Consider the following 20,136-nt stretch of genomic DNA (forward strand, 5'->3'; position numbering starts at 1 on the left):
AGCTGTCATCATAACTTAAAAAAAAATTCCTGCAGGCACTTCTGAACTTTAAATGAGCAACCAGAGTTTCCCAATCAACAGAAGTCCAACACACACAAGCCCCCATATTAGCATATGATGACATCAAGTAACATTTCTAATAAATTGCAGCTGCTATGCAGATCCAGCCTAGAAATAACAATCCTACATTCCAATCACTTTTAAGGTTAGGAAACAATAGTCTTAATAGGATTTTGGTCCCTGAATATTTGGACAGTTTAGGACAGTGGTAGTCAACCTGGTCCCTACCGGCCACTAGTGGGTGTTCCAGCTTTCATGGTGGGCAGTAGGGGTTTTGTTCGATACTGAAGCACTTTCCTTTTTTTTAATTTAATTGACTTTTTAAAAAAATTCACAGCATTATTTAAAAACATTTTCATTAGGTTTTCATAAAATCACTACTGTGGAACCGGTGGGCGGTTAGAAAATTTTACTACTAACAGAAATACAAAAGTGGGCGGTAGGTATAAAAAGGTTGACTACCCCTGGTTTAGGATAAGCTTTTTACTAAACATTTACTCATATTGTGAGATTATGTTTCCTGCACTGGAGAACTTATAAAGTGCTAAGAAGAAGATGATGATGATGCTATGTAGATGCAAGCTTTTTTTCTTTTTCTTCTTCACAAAACAAACACTGTAGAACAGGGTTGTCAACATTTGGCACTGTAGTGCAGGGGTGTCAACTCAAGGCCCATGAGCCAGATATGGCCCCCAGGGTGCCTAGATCTGGCCCTCAGTTTCATCCTGGAAACAGTGAAGAACTGACCCATGGTGCCTCTGCCAGTGAAAATGGAGCTCAGGAAAGCAGCATGCAGCCCTCACGAGCTCTGTTTTCACTGGCAGAAGGTTGCAGGAGGCTGTCGCAGCCGGAAACGGAACTTGGGAGCCCATTTTCACTGCCAAAGCAATCGGGCCCCCACAGGTGCCCCCGACATGAATGATGTTGAGCTGGCCATGCCCACCCTCCCTCCAAGGTCAAACACAATCCTGATGAGGCCTTCAATGAAACAAGTTTAACACCCTTGCTTTTGGTGAACTCTTGAATGCATTATTTTCAAAACTATACAAAAAAACCCTCTCTTTTGCATTTGTTTTCATAGCCAGTTGACTATAGTGTGAAGAAAGAGAACTTTACTGCTGTGTGATGAAGAGAAATTCACTTAAAAGAGAAGGTACTTTAAGCGAAAATTTCAGGGAAGGGATGTTGAACTTCTTTAGTGATGAAGTGACCCTAGGGAGTTTTTTTTAAAGTAGCCTGTGTTTTGAAATACAAATATTTCGCAGCTTTTTTGACTTCAACAGTCATCCAAGGGGTGGATGGAAGTGTCTGTGTGAAGAGGGAATGGGGGAAATTATAAAATAAGCTTCATGACCGCAGGATGCCCTGCGTCTTTTGTATATCCCCGTGGATATGAAAGGACCAATGGAAGAGAGGAAGAGTGAATTCTATCTGTGGCACAGTTAGGGACTCTTTTATAGTGAAGAAAAGATGTGAACAGAAGAAGCAAGTCCACCAGTAGCACATTCTTGTAATCTTCAGCAATAAACTGAACTCAAAATCCCGCCGAGAGGAATTCAGAAGGAATTCTCCAGCATGCTGAGAATGAGCTAAAGAGAATAGAAGCTAAAAAAGAAAACATTTGAGAATGTGCCAGGCAGTTTTCATCATGTCATCAGTTCACACACTGTCATCAACTGACAAGTTATTGTTTGTCAGATATCAAGTGACAGATACGCTTGAGTGACTTGGATCCAAAATTGGCTCATTGTAATATTAAAGAAAATTTCCTCATGGATTTCTAAAGGAGGAAACCAGAGGGAAAAGACAGGCAGGAGGAGCAGGCAGCATTTCCTCTAGCAACAGCGTCTCGGTGTTGTTGGCTAGATCAGATTTTGCAAGAGAAATTTATAATGAAGTATTTGATTTCAAGCATCTTATTTTTCCTAGTCAGTGCAAAGTTTGTCCTGCATTGCTGCAGGATTCCCTTAAGTTTTCTACCAGGTTTTAGAAGAAATATACATCTGTCATGTTTCCTTTCGGCCGGTTTATTTTAAAACTCAGCAAATGATTCTTCCCTCCCCATTATCATTCATCAGATCCACTTCCTGTTCTCTTTGTGTCCATGCTTAATTCCATATGACAGGGCTGAAGGAAACATGTTCACCCGCTATTTATTTTTTTCTGATTGAGTTCAAGAAAATATTACAGTTTCCTTCAAGGCCATTTATATTCATTGTCTTGGAAGGACTATAATAATAGAACAATCATGTTTTCCTCTTCAAAATATAATCACCTTTTTATCTCAATGGCTGCACTATAATTGCTATGGAAAACTCCTGCTATCTATAATACATCAACTCCAGACCATGGCTTTAATACACTCATTTCTATCTGTCAGCCCTCAAGTCTTCCTCTCGTCAACAGATTCAAAAGGGCACATCCTTTTATTCACCAGGCCATCACTTTCATCAGGCCACTAAATAACCACTTAATCATATCAGTGTTCCACATTATGAATTGATTTGGATGAGCAGAATGAAGTCAACAGTGCTCAGTAAAGGACAAATATTTTTATCCAACTTTTTAATAATGAATGTGGAGAACAGGTATGCAGAATGAAAACCTTATCCATTTCTTCAGTTTCTCTCTTTTTCTCTTTCTCTTTCACTTACTCACTCACTCACTCACTCACTCTGTCTGTGTTTATGCATATAAGCAGGATCAGACCTGGTTAGCATCTATATGAGCCCCGCAAAAAAACACCAAGACTCTAGCTTAGACTAGAAAGTTTGAAAACCCATCTCATAAGAAAGAAGAGGTGTAAGGCTTCTGTAAGGTTGCCATGTCCATAAATTCACTACAAATCAAGTCTGACTGAGCAACAGTCAAACTGTTCATGAGAATATTAAGAGAATTCTAAAAGATCAAATAAGAAGCAACCTATTGTCAAATTTGATTTCATTGAGAGCCGCATCAGGGTTGTGTTGGACCTCGGGGGGGGGGGAGGCGGCAGGGTGTATGTGGCCAGGGTGGGCATGGCTATTTAAACACCACTCATGTTGGATGGCGCTAGTGGTCTGCCAGCAAAAATGTGCTCCCAAGTTCCGTTTTCCGCTGTGATGCCCTCCTGCAACCCTCTGCCAGGGAAAATGGAACTTGTGAGAGCCGTCCATGGCTCTCCTGAGCTCTGTTTTTGCTGGCAGAGGCACTGAGGGCCAGTCCTTTGCTGTTTCCAGGGCAGTCCCACGGACCAGATTTAAGCACCCCACAGGCCAGATCCAGCCCCCAGGCCTTGAGTTTGACACCCATGACCTACTGTTTCGTGAAGTCATCTGAACAGTAGCTAACCTGACTAATGAAACAATTACATTTGTTTAAGATTATCTTTGGCATAATGAAACAATATCCCACATTTGAATCAATGCAGCCCTAGTTTTTGCAGAGTGAAGATTCAGCATGGTCAAGGTGAGTTAAATTTAGCTGCCACTTCTTCCTTGCATTGGAATAGTTATGTCATAATATTGTGGAATTTTGCTAATTGGCTGCCAACTAACTACAATTAACCATATGATACAAATGCAATTTTCAGCTACAGCAATAGATATAACAATTTCCAAATCATAGGAGGTAAATGTTGCACTCTGTTCTGTTTTTGTCGGAACAGACTCCCAGTATTTTATCCTGTTTCAGAAAATGCTCTTATAAGAAGGATTCAGAGAAATAAGAACAGGTTCAGAAAAGCATATTAAAGATGATCAGGGCACTGGAAGCTAAACCTTATGAAGGATAAGGAGCTGAGTATTTTTAGCCTTGAGAATAAAAGACTTGAGCAGGGGCATCACAGCACTTTTGAAAAACCTGAAAAGATGTCACACAAAGAGAGGTCAGGACCTCTTCTCGCTCATTCAAGAGTGGAGGACATGGAATAATAGATTCAAGGTATAGGAAGGCAGATTCCAACTGAATGTTATATGCACAAGGCACGCTTTCTCCTATCAGTAAGAATAGCTTCCCAGTGAAACCAATTTCACAGAAAAGTTAAATTTATCAGAGATGTCTGAGGTTGTTTGAGATGCTTTAATTTGGCAAGATGTTGGATTCAGTCGTCTAAATGGTCCTTTCTAGATCTATGGCACTAAACACAGCGCATGAGGCTATCCATCACGTTGCCTATAAAATGTGGGAGGGTTAATAAAACTGCCTCCCTTGCCTGCTAATTGCAATATAATCAATTCAGTGGTTGTGGTGCCGAAACATAATGTCCCATGTCAGGCAAGCAGCTGTTTCAAATAGTTCAGCGTGAAATATCTCTTATGCATATTTTTTTTCAATCCTTCTCATTTAACTCAAGGAAAAAGAAATAGCTTTCCTTTTTTGTTTACTTTGAAAGAGGATAACAGTTCCATAACATTCTCACATTCACCATTCACACCCTGGTCAGTGTCTCTTCGCACTTCTACCATCGGGCAGAAGACATCAGAGCATAGCCAGCTGAATAAATAGGTTTAAAAATAGTTTCTATCCTTGGGCTGTCAGACTCTTAAACACAACCACAATCACTCCACGCACATGCGGACTAGTTTTTTTTTCTTTCTTTTTTTCCCTCTTTCCCCCTAATTACTTGCACTGGGATTATTCCTTATACTATTTATGTGGTTTGTATTTGTTGTCATGGATTGAACCAGTGAGGCTAAAACCAATTTCATCATATTTATTTTGTACAATGACAATAAAGACTATACTGTACATTCTCATGGGTATGTCTAGTATGCTGAAAAGAAGGACTAGGGGTGATATGATAGCAGTGTTCCAATAGCTCAGGGGCAGCCACAAAGAAGAGGAAGTCAAGCTATTCTCCAAAGCATCTGAGGGTAGGACAAGAAGCAATGGGTGGAAGCTAGTCAAGGAGAGAAGCAACTTAGAACTAAGGAGAAATTTCCTGACAGTTAAAACAATTAATCAGTGGAACAACTTTCCTCCGGAAGTTGTGAATGCTCCAACACTGGAAGTTTTTAAGAAGAGGTTGGATAAACATTTTTCTGTAGTGATGTAGGTTTTCCTGCCTAAGCAGGGGAGTAGACTAAAAGACCTCCAAGGTCCCTTTCAATTCTGTTATTCTATTCTATTCTATTCATAAACAGGCTATGGAATTCATACAATTATCTGAACTCTTTTGAAAGAGCCGGGTGAATGATTGATCTCTTATAAATATTTAGTCTAGTTCTATGCTAGCATTCTTGCTCCATATTAATCTCATGTTGACTTAAAAGGAATGGGATATCTTAAAACTAAGCAGGTAGAGTGAGAAAGCCAATAGCCCATGTACTATCACAGTCCTGAAAGGTAACATCATCTTCTTTCTTCTTCTTATAGAAGATCACTTGATCAGCATAATATCAAACAAAGACACACCAGTGTCCATAAGGAAGGGTTATGGCAGCATGATCAAAGACGTGTGTGTGTGTGTGTGTGTGTGTGTGTGTGTGTGTGTGTGTGTGTGTCAAAAGAAGTGAAGTTTTTTGTCATACAACTACAAATATCATCTTTCCTTTTTTATGTTTCCCTGCAGAATCAGTGAACTAAGAAAATGTTAATACTTATTATTGTTGTTTTAAAGAAAACAAGAAGAAAAAGAAAAATCAACCAAGTAAGAAATTCTTGCCTCACAATGACTAATCCATTTTTCCACCAGGAGGAGATTCATCTCCTTTGAAGGGAATAAACCCCCTATAAATGCTAGACCATGAATGTAGCCTGGCATTGTGTTAATCCCTGACTTCCTATTCATTCCCTTTATGGATTCAGTTAATACAAAGGGCAGAAATAATAATTCCTCCTACGGGGCTGCAGAGATACATAAGAGAAAAAGCAGCTCAAGTACACTCTGACCTTTTATAATCCAAATTTCCAAAGAAAGAAAGGGTTTTTAAAAAAACAACAACAGGAAGCCGCAACCATTAGATCACGAAAGGGCAACCCAGAATTATCAGTGTGGCTAGTCTAGTGAAGAGAAGGACCAGGGGAGACATGATAGCAGTCTTCCAATATTTGAGGGGCTGCCACCGAGAAGAAAGGATCAAACTATTCTCCAAAGCACCTGAAGGCCAGACAAGGAATAAAGGATGGAAACTGATCAAGGAGAGATTCAATCTGGAAATAAGGAGAAGTTTTCTGACAGTGAGAACCATCAACCAATGGAACAGTCTGCCTTTGGAAGTTGTGGGAGCTTCATCACTGGAAGCTTTCAAGATGAGACTGGATTGCCATCTGCCAGAAATGGTGTAGGGTCTCCTGCTTGGTGGAGGATTGGACCAGATGACCTACAAGGTCCCTTCCAACTCTATTAATCTATATCTCTATCTGAAAAACCTACAGAATTCACAAAACTCCATTTGTATTCCCAAGTCCTTCTTAAGTGGGTGGAACTGAATATTTTTTGCATTTTTTTTAAGTTTTGGGGATTTAAAGATCTAAGCATACTTAACGATTTCAGTTTTTTAATCGGGCAAAATTTCTATTGTTAACTCCTCCAACTCACAAAACACACACAAAAAAAGTGAAAAGTTCAGTCCTATCACTTCTGTGATAGTTCACAGATAATATATAGTATTATAGTAGAGCCCCCAAAGCCAAAAAGGATTGTTAACCTTGGGTTACATTGCTGAATTACAACCAGGGAATGTTCAACTTCATTGAAGCTCAATAGACGGTTTGGGGACCAATTTACTTAGAAAACTTGTTGCTATGGGGATAAAATTAAAGAAACGATGTACGGCTCCCTGAACTCCTTAAATAAAAAGAGATGGATTTAAAAGGAAATAGCATTTGCCAAAAAAAAAAAAAAACCCTTCAGAGATTTTGGAAGACTGATTTCCACACATCATCAATCCCTAATTCCTTTATGGGAATACTGTTGATTAAGACTGGGAATTCAAACACCAAATATAAAATGTCATGTACCACTGGACAATGAATAAAGTGTAATTATACAGCAGTTCTGCTTTATATTTTACATATATCTGCTTCTTTTTATTCTATCCACTTCACTCAGATGACTCTTTACAGAAGTGTTTCCAACTTGGAAATAAAAATAAGAGAAAAGGAGTTTGAGCACTGAAGTCCCTGGTATAATTATTCTCCTTTGCCTGACAATCTAATTTAAACCAGAATGATGCAGTAATTCATCACAGTTCTTTCAGGAACATACAGAAAACTTTAGTTTCTGTCCCCCCCCCCCCAACTTCCAATCAAGCTCCGTGTAAATGAGATGAGCTGGAGTGCAACATTCACTACCTCTAATCAGTCATGTTCTTGGTTTATAAAGGTCCAGTAATACAAAATGCTAAAATACATATAATATTTTTTAAAGTTTTAAATAAAATATTTATTGGTGACCTTGATGAACCCAAAAGTAGCTATGTAGGTTTCATCTTTATTTTTAATCCTCTTTTTTTAAAAAAGCAAGCTTGCTCATCTTTGACACTGAGCCAATGCTCTGAGCTGCTTTATGGGACCTTGATAAGACAGCTTACTATAACATTGCCAAAAAGGTATTAAGAGTTGTTAACCTAATTCTGTGAAGCTTCTTCTCCGGTAACATTGTACTGCAAACTAGGGCATACAAAACCTTTGCCAGACCAATTCTCTAATACAGCTCATCTGCCTGGAATCCACACTGTATATCGGACATTAATACAATTGAGTGTTTCCAGAAATATTTCACGAGAAAAGTACTCCACTCCTTTGCTACAAAGTGTCTGCTACAACGTCTTACCTACCAATGACTACATCATCTTCAACCTCAATAATACTCGGGAAAACAATAGATACAAACTCAAGGTAAACCGCTCCAAACTAAATTGCAGAAAATATGACTTCAGCAACAGAGTGGTCAGCGCCTGGAATGCTCTACCTGACTCCCTTGTTACATCTTCAAACCCTCACAGCTTCATCCTTAAACTGTCTACCGTGGACCTCACCCCATTCCTAAGAGGTTGGTAAAGGGGGCGTGCATAAGCGTACCGGCGTGCCTACCATCCCTGTCCTACTGTCCCCATTTATTTGTACTCATTTTTTTCGTTCATGTCCATGTTTGACAAAATAAATAAAATAAATAAAAATAAAAATAAACAGTTCCACAAGAACTTCCAGAAAAGGCCTGCATTATTAAAACAACTCTGGACAGAGTCTTTCTTTGTCCAGGATGCTCCCCTGGAAGCCCTGCCCATTCCAGTCCACATGGGCTCAGAGGCCCCGATTCCCCTTCATTCCGCAGCATTGGAACCTGTATTTTTCCCGTCGGAGGTTATGATTTTGACTTCATATGCTTTCACCACCTCGGTAGCCTCTCTGAATTCCACATCATTCAGTACAAAGGTCCAAACATTGTCGCAAAACCTGGACGCGTTCAGAGAGCCCCTGAAATTGTCTCTATTTCTGACCCGCTGTGCCAATGCAGCACTGATAGTTTTGTCAAACTTTAGGAGGACAGCAAGCTGAAGCTGAATGAGCTCATCCAGGCTTTCTTGAAGACTGTTTCCCCGGATAGTGTTTCTATACAGTTGGTAAGCCATGGCTCAAGTAGACGCTGATCATCCACAGATCTGAAACCACCTGATTTTTATTAAAGATCTCTTGCCCGCAAGGGGCCTACCAGGTTCCTCCAGACCTCCAATGGGCCACCGGCTCCTATCCCTGCCTCTTTCTGATACCACCCAATATAATCTAAGGTGCTAATCTAGGAGCCAAGGTGGCGCAGTGGTTAAATGCAGCACTGCAGGCTGACTGCTAGATCAGCAGTTCAGCGGTTCAAATCTCACCGGCTCAGGGTTGACTCAGCCTTCCATCCTTCCGAGGTGGGTAAAATGAGGACCCGGATTGTTGTTGGGGCCAATATGCTGACTCTGTAAACCGCTTAGAGAGGCCTGAAAGGCCTATGAAGCGGTATATAAGTCTACTGTTATTGCTATTATTGCTATTGCTTTCAAATAAGGACCATTAAGGAAGACATAAAATGATGGACTCAGGGATTTTAAGCCACACATTGACATCATTTGGAGTTTTCAACATAGGTTACATACCCATTGTTATACACCACCTACAGAATGTGCAGGCAAGTGTAAAAAAATATTAACATGTGGCAGAAATTAACAAATTAAGAGCCTCAAAGCCTCTAATTTTGAATGCCACTATAATTTTATGTCCAGACAGACAGACCAGGACTGAGCACACGAATAGGACTGCAGTAAACTTTGAAAAATTCTAGTTCTAACACATTCTGCAGCTTCAACTCATTGCCATCCACCTGAGAAAATTATGGTAAGGAAACATTAAAATATTTTTATAAGTTTCACCAGAGAAGCAAGAATGTCTTCTGAGGGAGAGAGAGAGAGAGAGAGAGAGAGAGAGAGAGAGAGAGAGAGGGAGGGAGGGAGGGAGGGAGGGAGGGAGGGAGGGAGGGAGGGAAGGAGGGAGAGAGAGAGAGAGAGAGAGAGAGAGAGAGAGAGAATATAAAGAATGATGCTTGCATAAGTTAATTTTACATCCTCCTTCACTTACCTCATGCCTTTAATGTCTTTCTCTTGTTATTTCTTGCTCCTTTTTTGTTCACTGCATAATATCTGGAGAGAGAGAAGTTCCCTAAGGTTGTGCTCCAGCACGAGTTCAAAAGCTTGGAAGAATAAACCTCAGGTCACGGTGACCGACTCAGATTGGATACTGCATAATATTGTTTATCCAAAAAGTGAATTATGTGATAAGCAAGCAGGATGTTTACAAGTTGGGAAATTTGCTGCCCATTTTTTTCCATACTTTTTAATCTCAGAGTTTGGTGCAGAATTTTGTCGTCTATGTTCCATGTCAGAATCACTGCGTCTTACTGAATCTGATGCTTCACAGGTATTTGACAGTCCGAGAATTACTTGATGCTCTCTGAGCGTGGCTGTTTGCTTGCCAAAATGTCATTTACCTGTCTAGATTTCCTCTATACTTCTTTATTTCAACACTCATGTACTTCCTTGTAGAGGATGCTAAGAAGTTTTACCTTTTTCTGTAACTGCCTATTTACCTAAATTCTGCATATCTTTGTCATGCCAGAAAAGGAGCGGATGGGTTGTCACTTTGCCTATGACAATTGCATATAATTTTTTAGAGGAGTTCATTGTTCCACCTACCAGCATTAGAAATTTTAAAGGCAGTGGAAATTTGCCAGCAGAGCAAATGTCAAAATCTGAGGGAAAACAGTTTATTACCTTTATTTTTTGTGAAGGGAATAAATTGTACTGTGCATTTAAAATATGGACCACAGAAGCTGAGATGAGTCAATTCTTGGCTGGCAATTCTTAGCAGTATATGTATATGTGTCCATGTTTAGGCCAAAATGCAAATGTATTAGAACAGAGTGAAAAACAAAAACTCACCAACTACAATCCAGTACAACTTCAATGCATTTAGCTGGATTTAGAGCTGTTGGGTGATAAAAAGATTGGTTGCCTAGAATTGCCTAAGGAACTTGCTCTTAACCCTTCTAAAAATGTTACACACAGCCCCAGAAGGTTACGTATTTCTGTGTTAATGGAAACAAGAAGAGGTAATGTGGAAATGCAAAATTTAAGGCATACATAGGAAAGCATGCTACATTTGGCTAGATGGACTTGTGGTGTGTCTTAAATCATAAATCATCTTCATTGAGCAGAGCTAGATATGAACCAAAGCAGCTGCCTTCCATTTATTAGACTAAGTTGTAAGACTTGTAAGTGATGTACTTTGAGGTCCATTTCAGTAAGAAGTTTTGACAGTCATGTTAAAACACTGGCTGTAGTTTGTTTGTTTTTAAAAAAGAGTTTTGATGGCTCACAAGTAAGGAAATTTAGAGGATGTCTATCTCATTCATACAAATATATCAGACTTCCTGACAAACAATATTATAAAAATAATAATAGCCACAGAGCAGTGGTGGGATTTAAAAACTCTTACTACTGTTTATGTGGGCGTGGCTTGGTGAGGGTGGCAGAGGAAGGATACTGTAAAATCTCCATTCCCTCGCGATCAGCTGGGACTCGGGAGAGAATAGATGGGGGCACTCAGAGGTGGTATTTACTGGTTCTCCGAATTACTCAACATTTACACTACCGGTTCTCCAGAACTGGTCAGTACCTGCTAAATACCACCTCTGCCACAGGGCATGTTTCAGAATATTTCAACTAACTTTTGTTGAACGTATCCCCAAAGTAACCAAATAAATGAATTTCTTTAATGGTTGATGATTGGAAGAAAGCTTCCCTGATTAAAGACCAGAACTGACAAAGTATCAATTACTGCTTCTTTTGATTAGGCCCCATACTAATCTTTGTCACTGTATAATGACTAACTTGGCAAACAGAGTCTGATTGCTTCAGGCAATTCATTTGCATTAATCAAATAAAGTTTTAAAAAAAGACAAGGATGCACTTGACTGTACAAGGCAAGATGGTACGTATCTCATTGAATAATAAAAATGGTGTGAATTCACAAATATGAGCATTGATCTGTGGAATTCTATGCATTAATCAGGTTCTGCATGCATTTGTGAATCTCCCTTAGCTGGAGACACATTACTGGCAAACCTATCCAATATTTTTTATCCTGACTACATGATATGAGGGTACATTACATTTAACTGCCCCCTTTGGGGGAGGGATTTACAGTCTGATAACTTTTTTTTAATTAAACATCTGTAGGAAGAAAAATCACCAGACTGGACTTTGGGGAAGGCAGAATTTCACTTACTTTTTAAATTATTCAAGGTGACTGAGTGGGAGCCTCCATCAAATTTAAGAAGCTTCATGTTGTTTGCTGAACTAGAAGCCTCTTCTTTGAAGCTTTCCTGAGGAGACGGAGGTCATCTAGGACAGGGGTCCCAGCCCCCTGGTCCATGGACTGGTACCAGTCTGAAGCCCGTTGGTAATTTCCTGACAGTTTTTTTAACAGTTAGAACAATTAATCAGTGAAAAAACTTGCTTCCAGAAGTTATGAATGCTCCAACACTGGTAGTTTTTAAAAAGATGTTGGATAACCATTTGTCTGAAGGGGTGTAGGGTTTCCTGCCTAAGCAGGGGGTTGGACTAAAAGACCTCCAAGGTCCCTTCCAACTCTGTTATTCTATTCTATATTATGGGAATGGGACCACGGAAGCAGTGGGCGAGCATATAAAACTCCATTTGCACAAGCAGTGGGCACGCACAGGAAACCATCCTCACTCACATATACACCTGCTGTTGCCACTGCCACTACTAGCCCATGGAGCCAGAAAAGTTGGGGACTGCTGATCTAGGAGGTGTCTTGGAAAAAGCTCTAAAACTGGAATGAACTTAACACTTAAAGTTAAGTAAGAAATTATATCTTGGTTTAGTATCCAGACTATAGTTTTTAGCCCATTTCATCCAGATGAGGCATATTACAAAGGAAGCATGAATGGATTTGTGGAGGTGGATTGTTTAACTTTTTTCAAATATGCCTTCAAGTGTAAAGGCAGTTTTCTTTTTTTTAAAAAAAAAAAACTCCAATTATGACCCCACATTTCAAAACTTTGTGACCTTTATATCTTCTCTTTTATAAGGTACGGCAGAAAAGATATATTTCTAAATACTTAAGTCTACTATATCTTTTCTTATTTGGAAACAATGCTGTTGTGCAAATCCCCTTTATTCTTTGTATGCATAGGCAATAAAGTCATATAAAGCAACTCACAGATGGAGAATAGCGGTTGATGAGATGATTTGCTGTTTACTCTGGCGCAAAAAGTTACTTAGAAATTATCTCTATGAAAATCTCTATTTATTTGAGTTTAGCAATTGGTAGGACTCCAATGTTGCTGTCCCATAATTCCCAGTCCTAATCAGCCAGCATGGTGATTGGCCAATTATCTGAGGATGATGAGAATTATGGTCCCACACCCTGGGATGGCATCACCTTTGAAAATTCGGCATAGTGAATTACAAATAAAACCAATAAAAACATTTATTCTGTATATTCTGTGAGGTAGTGTTGATGTTATCTAAATTATCTTAAGCAATCTTTTGTAACCTGATACCTTCCAGGTGCCCTAAATGCTATTGTCAAAATCCCGGCGTCCCAGCATAGACCAATCACCATTCAGACAAAAAGTTAATATCTGGATGGTATCAAATTATAATATATCTTACACCCATTCTATGAAAAAATATTTGAGAATCACACCTAGAATATTGATTGTATTACCCTAGGCTCCCTGCTATAATAGATTCTGTAACATGAATAACATCACCGAAGTCTTAATGAACATTCCCTGCTCTGCTAATTGTTATTTTTTTCTTGTCTTCAGTTGACCAAACCTGTTTTTGTGCCAAATAATTGATGCCTGTAAGGTGTTGTGTATGATCTCAGGGCCACCGTCAGAATAAATAATTACTTGGAAAAGGGGATGATGTGCAGCTCATTATGTGCTGCATTCCTTAATTTAATGCAAATATTCAAGATTAGCTTTCTTCACATTGAATTCCAAGAACTGAACAAATAATAAGAGACGTCTATAAAAATGCATTCAAGAAATATACATATAGTAAAGTAAATTGAAAGAAAGAAAAGGAGTGACAAAGAAAAAGGAAGATGGAAAAAGAAAACATGAAAAATATATAAAGAATCAGCTGAAAAAAAAAATTAATACTATTTTTTTTAAAAAAAGATGATAGGTTGATAAATGAAGAACAGATCAAAAATATGTGCTGCAGCAAAAAGATAAATTGAGCTTGTCAAAAGTTCTAGGCAGTGATGGTTTAAAGAGGTATGCCATTCTCAATTTCTGATAAACCACTAGGATTTAAAAGTTACTGAAGTTTTCCCAATGCTTGAATATCTCCTTTAGTTTCTCAAATTCCATTATCAAAATCTGTAGTCTGATCATGAATCAGTTTCTCTTAATGTGACCAAATTCTTTTAGGCTGTATGAAAAATTAAGCAGAATTTGACTGCCCACAGATAACCCACCATCAATTGTAATATCTTATTTTTTCAGTGTTTTAATGATTTTATTTGTAATGCTGGGACCATAATGAAAATTGATTGATTGATGATAGTTTGAGATCAGTGATTTGACTCTGTTGCAAACACATCCCATACTTAGATAATGAGATTGGCCAACAAGCTTCACATTCAAGATTAACTCAGCCTTCCATCCTTCTGAAGTTGGTAAAATGAGGACCCAGTTTGTTGGGGGGCAATATGCAAACAATGCTAACATTGCAAACTGCCTAGATAGTGCTGTGAAGCAGTATGGGGTGGTATGTAAGTCTAAATGCTATTGCTATTCATGAAGAACAGGTTCTGAGTAGGTCATGGCCCATCCACAACAAATGTTGCCAACTAGAAATCTGTGCCAAGAAGAATGTGTCATTGGCAGTCAAAATCATTTCAGACATCATACTCTACAGTTTGGTTGAAACAGAATAAAGTACACAAAGTTCGCTGGATTTGGGTTGACGTAGCATTTAAATTTGGCTGTCTCCCAATCTGTTATGGCACGCCTGGGTGTTCATAAAAGTAAGATCATTTTACAAAGCACTATGTGGTCAAGGCATTCATAAACCATAATCTCTTTAATGCAATATCACATTTTTCTACTGCCGTGCCATAGTATTTTTAGAATATTCCCTGATGTATTGACAATGCCAGCGGCTACAGCCCATAAATATTTGACGGTAAAGCACGGGATTTCTTTTTTAAAATGTCCTATGGTTTCTCAAAAGATCAGCTGAAAATCTGCCTACACAACTGTATCTGTAAATCTCTATTTGTATTTAAAACTAGGTCATAGTACTCAGCATAACAATTTTTCAGTGCATTTGAGGCCTTCCTTGAACAGTGCCCCTAGGTCAATCTTATTTTTAGTTTGGTTTGTTTGTTTGCTAAGAATTCATCTCAAAACAGAAGCTGTGTTCCATACAATATGAAAATATAACATACTGTTCAATCGTGTTCCAGTTGCTTAACATATGTACAGTAAGAAAGCTACTATGCTTAGTATAATTTTAAAAACCATTATATCCATAGAAATATATATGTGTGCGCAAGAAGAACCAATGGCAGGTTGACCAAGCCAATCATAGAATGGATTCCATTTGATAATAAGCACCCATGAAAGAGACCTAAAACAAGATGGATCAACAACATCAACAAGTACTGCGGGCCCAATTGGCAAAAGCAAGCTCAGGACCATTTTGATTCGAAATGTACACGGGAGAGGCCTTCATCCTGCAGTGGATAGACAATGTCTAGAATGATGGTATACTCTAGTTTTCAGTCTATAAGAGGCTCGGGACCATAAGATGTACACTAGGTTTGAAGGAGGAAAAAAAGAAAAAAAAAAGGGCACTGCCTCTGCCTCCCAGCATCTATCCGGTATTCATCTGGCTAACATCCTTGCAGCAAACAGCAAACAGCCTGGTCAGCTTCAGCACATAATCACAGCCCCAGCACGTGGCTTCTCAGGGCTCTGCTCCATTGCAGCCACCACTGGTCAGCTGAGCAACAGCTGGATCCTGGCCTCCCGTAGCCCCACCAATCAGTGGGCTGGCCAACTGGAAACACTGCCATTACTGCCTCCTCCATGTCTGTCCACTGGGAACTCTGGAGCCCTCGCTACCAAGCAGCTGATTGGCAGTTGGAATACCAATGATCAGCTGTTCTAGGCAGTGAGGGGTTGCTGCCATTGCCATTTGCTGCTGCCACCTATCACCTCCACTGATCATGATCAGCAGTAATAGGCAGCAGCAGCGATAGGCAGCAGCAATCCCCGCCACCTAGAATAGCTGATCAGCAGTATTCCAGGAGGCCGATCCAACCACCAATCAGCTGCTCAGCAGCAAAGGCTCCAGTGTTCCTTGCCAGTGACAAACAGCGGCAGCAGCGATGGTAATCAGCCGTGATAGGTGGCAGCAATCCCCGCCACCTGGAACAGTTGATCGGCAGTATTCCAGGAGACCAATCCAACTGCCAATCAGCTGCTCGGCAGCAAAGGTCCCAGCGTTCCCCAACAGTGGCAAGCAGCGGCAGCAAATGCCACCGCCACACCAACCCCCCCTCCCCTGGCCACAGACATTTCCACCGACTTGGGTGGGGAGAGAAGTGCATCTTATAGACCAAAAAATACAGTATGTGTGCATATAATGTCTTTTAAATTATAAGACTAAGAGCTGGAGAAGTCTCTATACTCATATAGCAGGGACTTTCTCACTATACATATTTTAAGCATCTGGAACACGTTTTCAGTTGAAAAGCTCATTTCTTACATGGAGCTTTGAACCAAGATAATATTAATGTGTTTCTAAAGCTGATTTTCCATTGGGCAGAACCAGGATTCTTTTTTTTTACTCATTCAGATTTAATCTTTATTCTTATACCCATCTGTCATAATAGTGAAAATAAGATTTATTTTGAGACATTCACCTTTCCCCAAAGGATGAGGTTTAATGACTCCCATCTAGCCATATCTAAAGAACCTTCTTTATATATTTTATTTATATTACATGGTACTGAGTTATATCTTTGGATATGCACATACCTAAATATTTAGAGAATTTAGTCAAGTGCAGAATTGATATTTCTTAAACAGATGGATAACCATTATTTTTTTAATGGCATCAACTCTGATTAGGACCAGTTGATATAATATTCTGCTATTTTAGAAAAAATATCTATTTACCTTGCATCTACATGAATACATAAATCTCCCTAATGTTTTCTCAGAAAGCAATTTCATATTAGAAATACACGCATGCACGCACGCGCGCGCACACACACACACACACACAGATAATGTTTGCATTAGATAGCAATAACAATAGCACTTAAACTTATACACCAATTCACAGTGCTTTACAACCCTTTCTAAGTGGTTCACAGAGTAAGCATATTGCCCCCAACAATCTTTGGGGTCCTCATTTTACTGATTTTGGAATGATGGAAGACTGAGTAAACCTTAAGCCTGGTGAGAATTGAACTCCTGGAGTGAGCAGTGAGTTAGCCCTGCAGGAATGCATTCTAACCACTGTGCCACCATGGCTCAAGCAATTGTAATTGTTTGTTATAGTGACATAGTATACAATATAGTTTTGTTTTGTTTTTATTTTTGGTGGTTGTTTTATTTTTTTTAAGCTCCTGTGTATTTTTTAAATAATGTATGCATTTTGTGTTCTGTTACTTTTGTGGGGGTTTTTTTCTTTTCTTTTCCTGTTATAATTTTAAAAGGATTTTTTTTAAAAAAATTAAAGGATGGAATTAATGAAAGATGGAGGATTGATAGAATCCTTGCAAACTCCTTCAGTTGCAGCTCCAATTTCAGAGAATATTGAAAGAGAAAATTCACAGTCAATTTGGTAAAAATACCTGTTTGGGGGGCATAATAAATAATTGGTTATTTTCAGTCTAGTTTCAAAAGAGTCTCCTAGCATTGTACTCAGCAAAAGAATAAAAATGAAGGAATCCCACAGTCATTTCTTAGCTGGCATGTGTGACAGAAGGAATGAATTCAGGTGTTTTCATATTGAATGACAATGCTTGCAACAAACCAAGTTAAAAGAGGCATGCTGCATGGAAGCCCAGACTGTATGGCCTACATGTGCAACTTTTAAAAAGAAAGAAAAGAGGGAAATAGAGACTATTGCGCAGCTAGCATCTTGTCCTAGTTCACATTCAGCAGGATATTTCAGCTCTGGAACTTGCTGTACTGCTTCCCACACCTACAGTGCATCATTTGGAAGGTATAAACCAACTGGGATATTACAGGAATAGTTAACAGAATACTAATAAAGGAGAATATTTGGAGCTCATGATTGACATGAGAGGTTTTCTTGAAGACAAAAAAACAAGCCAAGTAAGTAACATTATCAGACGATAATGAAATGTCTACAAGAAAAAAGCAAGCTCAAAGAGCACCAAGGACCCCTCAGTTAATAATAGTTGGAAGGAACCTTGGAGGTCTTCTAGTCCAACCCCCTGCTTAGGCAGGAAACCCTACACCACTTCAGACAAATGGTTATCCAACCTCTTCTTAAAAACTTCCAGTGTTGGAGCATTCACAACTTCTGGAGGCAAATTGTTCCATTGATTACCGTGTTTTTCAGAGTGTAAGACAAACCTTTTTCCCTCAAAAAAGAGACTGAAAATCTGGGTGTGTTGGCCTCCTGAAACCCCACCCCTTCACCAAAATGGCCACGCATAGCCTTTAGGAGGCTTCCAGAGTGCTCCTAGGGGCTGAGGAGGGCAAAAATGAGCAAAAAAATGGGCTGATTTCCCCCCCAGCCCCTAGAAAAAATGCACCATTTTTCTCATTTTGCCCCCCCCCAGCCCCCAGGAGCACTCTACAAACCTCATAAAAGCTATGCATGCCCCCTTTTTAACTAAAAACGGGCCCATTTTCACAAAAAACTGAGGTTTTTTAGAAGGTCTGCAGAGTGGAAAAACTTTTTTTTTTTAATTTGCCTCTTCAAAATATTTGGTGCGTCTTATACTCTGAAAAATACGGTAATTGTTCTGTCAGGAAATCTCTCCTTAGTTCTAGGTTGCTTCTCTCCTTGATTAGTTTCCACCCATTGCTTCTTGTCCACCCCCCAGGTGCTTTAGAGTATAGGTTGACCTTCTCTTCTTTGTGGCAGCTCCTGAGATATTGGAACACTGCTATCATGTCACCCCTAGTCCTTCTCTTCGTCAGACTAGACATGTCCAGTTCCTGCAACCATTCTTCATAATGGGAATTCTGTTGGGGTTTCTGGAAGTGATTGGCGAATGAATCAGAATGTAGCCATTTTTATGTTTACGTTTACGCCATCTTGCTTTAGGAATAGCCAATTTACAAACTGGTATATATGGTGGTTCATCTAACTTTCTGTTATCTCACAAGACATTGTTAAAGAAGAATGTAAGAATGTAAGAATGTGATGGCTCATCCAACTGTACCAGCTATAAGGATGAACACACTAGTAGGAAGTTGTTTGTGTATTGAAGTACATTTGTAGTTTTGCTGAATCGATCCTAACTGCTCCAAGTATAATTATCTTATTGAATATGCTAAACCTTAGAAGGCAGACTCAGAGGAAGAAAGGGTGGAACCTCTTTTTCCTTACTTGCAAGCTTAAATAAACATTTGTCTTACTGTTACCAACTGCATTCAATAATTGTCCGTCTTCAGAATGTGAATCCTTTCTTGTCATATGCAATGATTGTCCCTGAATAAATGTAGAAGCTGTAAATTATTCTGTTGCATCTTTGAAATTATCACAAGCAGTGTAGTAGATCTACCGGTACCTTTTTGAATTGTGTCTGACAAGTACCAATAACCATAAGAGTCTTGATGGATTAAATATGGATTAAAATATGCTCTATTCAAGTACAAAGTCTTTTTCCTTGCATTGTAGTGCTACAAGCGAAGTAGGGTCAAAAATAGAATTCATTACGTTGCATCTGAATGGCTATATACCCACTTCACATTTTCAAATCAATACTTTAAAAAACTGAAAATAATTTAGAAATTTGCAGGAGTCTAAATTTGTCATCAATTAGAAAATTGTATATCAGGAAAATGTTTTCATGAAAATCTGATGTAAATAATGTTAAAGGTACATTATATTAGGATACATTATTTGCAAAATAGGGCCAGATCTTTTTTTTTACCTTTGAAGAAATGGATGCCAAAGATGTAGAGACTTAAATAATGCACATTTAATTTTCAAGTTCAGTGAACTGAATATGAGGCATGTGCAAAAAAATAAACTAGGAAATTAAACTTCATATATATGCTTATCTTGGGTAGAAACCTGAGAAGCAGCATGTGACAACAGTGGCAGTCCCTGAGCAGCTTTTGGGGGTTATTTGTTGTGTGTTATTGTTGGTTTATTAGGATATTCTTTTGATTATGTGCCATCAAGCTATTTTCAAGTCCTAGTGACATAGATTTTCTCCATAATTATCTTTTCTGACCCCCCTTCTCCGTCCAGGAACGAAAGCCAAAAATAAACATAAATGAGAATGTTTTTTAATCAGTCCAGACTCTCGTTGGCTGAAAGCCACAAAAACAAAGAGATAAGC

At 39.0% G+C, this 20,136-nt stretch overlaps 1 pseudogene; it reads right to left on the minus strand.

Moving 5' to 3' along the window:
* Positions 1-8,306: 8,306 nt before the first annotated feature.
* LOC106539400 (transcription initiation factor IIA subunit 2 pseudogene) lies at positions 8,307-8,615 on the minus strand (annotated as a pseudogene).
* Between the last annotated feature and the right edge of the window lie 11,521 nt (positions 8,616-20,136).

The sequence above is a fragment of the Thamnophis sirtalis genome, unplaced genomic scaffold, assembly GCF_051295495.1.
Source record: "Thamnophis sirtalis isolate CommonGarterSnake01/CBP01778 unplaced genomic scaffold, rThaSir2_p1.2 scaffold_7, whole genome shotgun sequence".
Taxonomy (NCBI): domain Eukaryota; kingdom Metazoa; phylum Chordata; class Lepidosauria; order Squamata; family Natricidae; genus Thamnophis; species Thamnophis sirtalis.